The sequence below is a fragment of the Hyalella azteca genome, unplaced genomic scaffold (genome assembly GCF_000764305.2).
Source record: "Hyalella azteca isolate HAZT.00-mixed unplaced genomic scaffold, Hazt_2.0.2 contig2975, whole genome shotgun sequence".
NCBI lineage: Eukaryota > Metazoa > Arthropoda > Malacostraca > Amphipoda > Hyalellidae > Hyalella > Hyalella azteca.
Genome location: NW_025933231.1, coordinates 32,836 through 40,442, shown reverse-complemented (window position 1 = coordinate 40,442; position 7,607 = coordinate 32,836). Strand labels below are relative to the sequence as shown.

Sequence of the window (7,607 nt, the reverse complement as noted above, 5' to 3'; positions counted from 1 at the left end):
AGCCGATTTGGGGAGTCGATTGCTCGATAGGCCGAATATACGTAATTAGACCGAAAAAAAGCAGCTGGCCAAGCTTCTGTGGTCAGACGCTGTTATTTGAGCGAACCATGACCATCTCCCGCTCATCATATGGCATCGATGCATGTACACGCGTACGCTTGTCAAAGCATACGATGGAACGATATGATAATTGATTATACCAATTTTTAAGCTTGCGTGTTGTAAGATAATAATTTCATTAATTATAGGACAAAAATATCTGGATTTATTTTTGGATCTTTAAAAACCACAGGAAGCTTGAAGGCATGGAAATATGATTAAGGGGTGCAAGAGCAAAAAAATACTTTATGAAAACGTGGCAGTAAAAAAAGAAGTAATGCTTGTAGCTCCAATTGATAAATTTAAAATTATTATAATAACACATATTACTAATATGTAAGTTGTTAATTGGCAGAAAAAGCAATAGTGTTAGAAATTTCCACATTCCTTAGGATACAAATTTGTTCTTTTTCTTCATACCTTTTGTTGGGTATGAATTTGTAAATAGTAAGAGTTGGCTGTAAGACTTGGTGGTGAAAATATCACATTAATGTTGCTCCGTTAGGAGTGATTAAAGCCATTCCTTCCTAATTGCTATTTATTATTTTGAGTGATCACTCTTTGTTTTTCGTTTTATTTATTTTCGTTTATTATGCATGTGCGTGCTTTCTTTGATTAGGATAGGACCGACTCCAGTGTTGAATTTGGGATTTGCCTTTTCTTGTGGTATGACCACTTTAACTTTTGAGCTTCGGCTTTTTACTTAAGATAAATATTTGTTCCTAATCTTTTGGGAAGGCTTAATGCTTTCCTAAGCTCAACTTGCTAGTTAATTATTGGAGTCTGTCCTCCCTTTCTACTGTCATAATTTCCCTTTACATGGCCTATTTACATGCCTCTTAAAAGTTGCAGCTTAACCGCTTGGTGGCTAAAGATTTTAAGGTGGGTCCGTCGCTGTTATAGTGACATATTCCGTCTTACATTTATGTTCATAAAACTTATGATTTGATTACCAACTATCTAACGGCTATTTATTCTTTCTATTCGATAGAATAACTGCGTATCCGATGGGGAACAACATTCTTTCTATTTTGGGCGACTTTCAGCGTCACTGTTTGCGATAGAAAGAGCCTTTCGTACATCACGGTGTGTAAAACTTGTAATGATTTGCTTATATGAATGTATTAGATTGAAACTCATTGCGACACTGGAATACTACTACTGGATTGCAGAATTGTAAAATATTTCTTGCTTCTACAGTTATGTTGGGCCGGGTTTATTCGTCGGCACAACGGCGATAAACTGTATTGGAACCGCTGCCAAGCGTCACTTTTCGCGACTTGGTTCAATTCTAGATTTTTGTGAATACGTCTGCTTTCTCAAGATTTGGACCAGTCATCTCTGAAATAAAAGTTCCATTTTGTTTACTGTTTTTTTGTATCAAGCCTAACAATAGATGAATATTCGGTTATTCAGGGCTTACTAATTTTTTTTCAAATGTTTAGGTCACGATGATATTGACATGAAAGTGCTTGATATTGTAATGACAGTGTTTTGCCTGATGACAGGCAGTGAGGAATGTACCCTTTGTTATTCAAACAAGGTCTACAAAATTTCAATACTCTCAGGTGAGGTTCACAATTGTATCATATTGTGGTGCGGTTCACATAATTCCTTCTGTGATTTATGATCGTTTTATTCAATGGCGTTTGTGCATGCTGGGTATGACTCATCGCGACGTAAGTGTCATGGCACCTCGCACTTTTTGAGCAAATTAATTAATACAAACTATATTCCGTGGTTCAAACGACATCGATGACAGAACTTAGTCCATATACTTTACTGTTTTTATTACATATAATTATTTAATTCTGTTCGCTCCGCAAAATTTGTTGCTCGACAAGTAAAATATTTAGCCCCCACCCATTATACTCCCTATTAGTTAGGGGTTGCCACTACCCCGCTTTAGGGCTATGCGGGGAGAACAAGCAGACGCCGAGACTACTGGCAGGTGGCGGCAGTTGAATAGTTGCGCTAGTCTTGTTCACGCGTAAAGTGACACACTCTACTCATTTCAGTTGTGTAATCGTACAGTGGAAAGTGAAATTTACGACTCGAAAATAATTTGTTTTAAAGGATAGACATGTTAATTCTGAACATTTTTAAAAGCACAACTTTTTTACTTTCACTGTCCGGGGATTCTTTGAGGCGTTTGAGCAATATCCGTTGGAAAACCCTGGCCCCGGCACCGGTATGGCGGCATTCAAATTTTCAACTTGGGGTATGTCTACATGAGCTTGTTTTTGGAGCTGCTCATGTTTACATGCCTTAGGTTCTAATTTCTATTTTACCATAATAGATGAATCGAATTGTGGAACCGAAAGTTTAGAATTACCGGCAGTCGACACTCGACAGCGTGATTAGCACCAAGCCGCTGCAAGCAAAACGAGTACGAACAAGGATGCAGAGCGTTGTAAGTAACTAAGCTATTATTTTTCTATGATTATCATTTATGTAATTCTTTCTATCACATCATCAGGTAATTTGTGGGAGTGAAATCGAATTGTCCTTATGAATTGGGTTATTTTCGAAGAATTAAAAAGTATTTCAGGATAAATTTTGGAAATTGCCATATAGAACATGGCAATGTGAATGTTGGAAAGGAAATAAATTCCAACTGCAATATCGATGGTAGAAATAGTTCTATTCGTCTTTACAGCCGCTGTAGGCAGAATTTTATTAACCCGTTCAAAACAGTTAGCTGAACGGAACTTACTAGTGACATATCGTGAAATGATAAGTCGTTAACAAATTACACTTGATGTTAGGTACGCGTGCATGCAAAAGGAAGAAAGAAAGCGCACAGGTCTCGCCTTGAATTGCATTACTGCGAACAATTCAATATATTATAGGCATTTCATACAAAGAAACACTAGTGTGAAATTATTAGGTACTATATTGAATGTGCGCGATGTAGAAATGGTTGAAGTTGAGCCCTGTAGATGCACTAGGCTGTTTGCAAAAATTTCGGGAGAACTTTGAGGACTGATTTAAGTTATTATTGCCGGAGAATGCTTAGCAATAAATTTGAATGTTGTGTGATGGCGAATATGAGAGAATTTATAAAACTAGATAAGGTGAGAGAATGTTTTACACTGCCATACGTGGAAAATATTGGGTACCAGAAATTAGTATGAGTGTTTGGTACGGGTGAATGGGATTGAATGTTCCGTACATGGATGATGTGGTATAATGTTGAGCGGTGTTGAATATTGGAGAATGTTTCCAATTCGTTTCTCAAACAATACACGAAGTGTCGTATTGCAATTAGCAATTATTTGTCAATTTTTAAACTTTTTGTCGACCCGAAATATAAATTATTCTCTTATATTATTATATTATATATTGATTATATATTAATATCCTTCTTCTATTTCTATTGTTAAAAGTTAATTTTGGGAAAATATGTATGAATATCTTACAAACTGCATCTTTTCGACTCGCTACAATACTATAAAAAATTCAGTAATCTAAGTCTTAGTATTGAAAATAACTGAAAATTGTAGACATGATCGAATTTTCCAGGATATATCAACAATTGCAGGTTTATTAAAATTCTATCCTATTGTTTACTAGCTAATATATATAATAATTAAAGCGTTGTCATCTGACAGTCGTGGAGGTGAACAATGTTTACCCGCGGTCACGCCTGCGCGCGGCCACTCACATCACTGAACTTTATGTAGTACTATTTATGTAGTATTATATATGTAGTATTGTGTATTATATTTAGGATTATATATGTAGTATTGTGTATTATATATAGGATTATATATGTAGTATTGTGTATTATATTTAGTATTATATGTGTAGTATTCTGTATTGTGTAAATCTGTGAAGTATTCAGGCGTCGTTACCGAAAACTGGGCAAATTCAATGTTCTTAATGTTGAAGTAATTATTTCTCAATTCTCGTCCAAATTAATAAGTAAAAAATAAATTGCACTCCCTGGCTCTCGTAGAACATGACACCCATATTTTACCAGGTGAAGATTCCATCCGAGCGGTGTCATTTTCTCAGATTTAATTTACTTGATGAGTATCAACACGAGATATTGCCGTCTCAAGGTTTACGTTTTCGGAGCTCCAAGCATTTCGAATTTTTCCTGCAACAAAATGCTCTGAATTATGCTAAAATGCCTTAAGTACAGCAGAAGATTCTAAACAATTTTTACGTAGATGATTCACTGATATGGAAGTGTTGTTGAATCCGCGAAACTTGCTAGCCGATGTTAAATCTACATTGTCTATTGGTTTGGTGGATTTGATCTGACGAGTCTACACGAATTTCTATCACCGCCTGGAGTTCCATCCGCCTGGAGTCTCCACGAATTTCCATCACTGGAGTTACATCCTCGTGGATTTTACATGAAATTCCATCACGTGCACCACACTGGAACACTTGACATACAAAGTGTCGTTTAAAATCTTGGTAAGGAAATAAATTATGATGGCTTCAGTTGAATTCATGAGTCATAGCACCTGATCCTTTATAACGTCTGCAGGTACATGTTTTATTCTCTAACATCCATCTTACGTTATCAATATAGAAAAAGTTGAATTAAACTTTAAAGAATAATGCTGCGAATTTCCACCAATTCTACATTTTCGTTATTAACTCAACGTTCCATTGAGATAAGAAAACATTGAGTACCAGGAAACGGAGTATGATTTATTTAAAGTTTGAATGAAAGCGTTTTATAAGCTGCTCATTCATTCATAGCCGGCCTTGCAAATACAACTTGCAGGCAAAAATCAAAATTGCAGAACATGAGCAAACTAATATATCGTGGATCAGCAGAGTTAATGTATAAAAAATCGATGTATAACTTTATTTGGCTTGGCCAGAGGAGGGAGTAAAACAGGTCCAGTTTTCGGGGGTTTTACTTTCGTTTAATTCTCACACACAGTGGATCTGAAAATGAGGATGATTCAAAGGAATCAAACATATAACTAAATAAAGTGATTTGATATGACATTTTTTCAAGTAAGATCAATAAAATAATTTGTCACATTAAGAACGACTAGAAAATTGATTACAAAATCTGTGCTGGGCCCTATATTCATGAACCCTGAATGTGAAATTTATTCCCGACCAATTTCTTATCCCCAATTTTTCCTCCCTCTAAGCGTGCAAGTTTTATTGAAAAATCGAGTGTAATCTACATGTTATAAAGACATAAGATGAAGTTAATTTGATGTTTTGAAGTCAAAATTGAAAACGTGAAAGAGGGATGACACAAACGTCGTCACAAAAATGTCGCTTGTGCCGGGCTGATGAATAATCTCCTTGTTAGACGTGGCGGTTATTTGAATGGTTCTAGAGTGTTGTTATTAGGTTTATGAGGAAAAAATATATTAAGTGAACTTAATAATAAAGACAGGATCTATACAAAAAAAGTACTTATATTTATAAATAATAAAAAATTTATCTAAAGTCACTCCATCGATGACGGCTAAGACAATCCTATTTAAAGTAATTATCCCTAACTTCCCAACTCAAAGCAGTCAATTTTTACTCTTGCTACGCTTAGTCGGCCTGGATCCATTTATATCGTATTCCCTTCGAAATTCGACGACTTTGAGCAAAATATTTTTATATTTCTATCCAAGTAACTGAGGAAGGCGCCTTGCGATTTCCAATTCGATGCGCATGCAAGCACATTGTTTAACGAGAGCGCGAACGCTCTGAATCCTGAGTCCGTGTACAGACTGCGTATTGAACTAGCGTAATAATATGATAACTATGCACTGCCTTAGAGATGAGAGAGAGAGTTTTCAACTTTACTACTACACTTCAGACAGTAAATCTAGAGCATTTAATCCTGCGAATGACTTTAAAATAAGAGATAATGCTTATACTCACTTACATTACTGACTCTGGGAATAATTGCACGATATATATTGTTTAAAGAAACCCCATCTGTACGGGTAACTCATACGTAGGCTAGTGATACCGATAACTTGATCCTGCATGAATGGCTCCATTTATCGCGTCGTTACTATTCTGTTTCAGACAATCGTCTGAATGTCAACACGTCATTAAATGTCAACTATGCAATCTTTATATCAACAGAAGTCTCCAGTTCACGAGTGCCAGGAACCTGTATTTATCGGCATGCTTTTTTTGGTGTTACTCACTCGCACCAACCTGTAGAACAAGTTCTCGTTTAAGGAAAAGGAACAACGTTTATCAAACGTTGTAACTACGTTGGATAAACGTTGCAACGACGTTGAATAAACGTTGTTACAACGTTTAATAAACCTTATAACTACGTTTAATAAACGTTGTAACAACGTCCGAGGACTATTTCGTGATCTAATTTAAAGGTGCAATCCACAAATTGAAGATTACGATGCGTGAAAAATATAGTTGGCTAAATATTTGCAATCTTCGTAGTTAGAGAGAATGAGAATTCACTAAAGCATATAATCAATGTAAGTATCCATATTATTAATATAAGCATTAATGCTAAAAATATTGTTCATACATATAAGTATGAAATATAATAGGTATTCAGTGTAAATTTGCTGAATTAACGTTTTGTGTCAAAAAATGTATCTATAGTCACTCCTTCGATGTACTATGGTCGATACAAATTCTTCGACGTAACACGAAATTCAAATCTTTAATGACGGAGCTTACGTTCCAGTAAGTCTGGGTGAAACGAAAAAATATAATTACCCAAGTAGAAAATGTTGGATTCGTTTCAATTTGGCAAAGTTTTAATGTTAAACGAGCACATGGCTTGTATAGAAAATAATACGCGTTTAAAAAGTACTTTTTAAAGACAACATTTCTAAAGAGGCCTGAATCTGCGATGCTACACATGTACAATGAATGCTGAGGAATTAAATGAGTAGTAATACCTTAAAACGGAATTAATTGATTACCACTGATTAACCCCTTATTGGTGATTCTGTCAATTGATTCATATATATTGTCTCCGACTTTATGCAAGTGTGCAAAATTTCATATCAATTGTACAGACAAGTGTGTTAAATATCAATTAGAAGATTTGTCGCAGACAAACAAAGAAATGAAGTTTAATAAAAGTATGGTAATAAGCGGGAAAAGTTCCAAACAGAAAGCCTGCACAATAAAGAATGAAATCAGCGTGTCAAGTTTTAGCTCTCATATTTACTTATTCTCATATTTACTTAAAAGAACTTTAAATTTTACTCTGTTGCCGGTGATTTATGAATGCGGGAAAATTTTTTACCGCAACCACTATTTCACTATCTAAGTGAAGTACAATAATTGAAGCCAACTGCAATTTTCATTTTCTGGATTCCTCCGCTCAAACTAATTGTAAATTGATTAACTGTGCTTCATTTCTAGGAAACTGGGATGAAAAATCTGAGCCAATTTAATGCATCATTTAATTTATCAATGAAATCAGAGATCTAAATGAGTGGCTCTGGATCTCGAGGGGGAAGATTTATTTTGGTGATGACAAGCGAGCTTGTTACTCGCGTCTGTAGGCCATTAGCTCCCTAATTTCAAGT

The 7,607-nt window shown here is 35.3% G+C and overlaps 1 long non-coding RNA gene across 1 annotated transcript; it reads left to right on the top strand.

Moving 5' to 3' along the window:
* The first annotated feature begins 681 nt into the window (after nucleotides 1–681).
* On the top strand, nucleotides 682–1,464 carry LOC125179596. Its single transcript, XR_007157322.1, has 2 exons — nucleotides 682–1,185; nucleotides 1,300–1,464. It is a non-coding gene; the product is annotated as an uncharacterized LOC125179596 (long non-coding RNA).
* The last annotated feature ends 6,143 nt before the right edge of the window (nucleotides 1,465–7,607 follow it).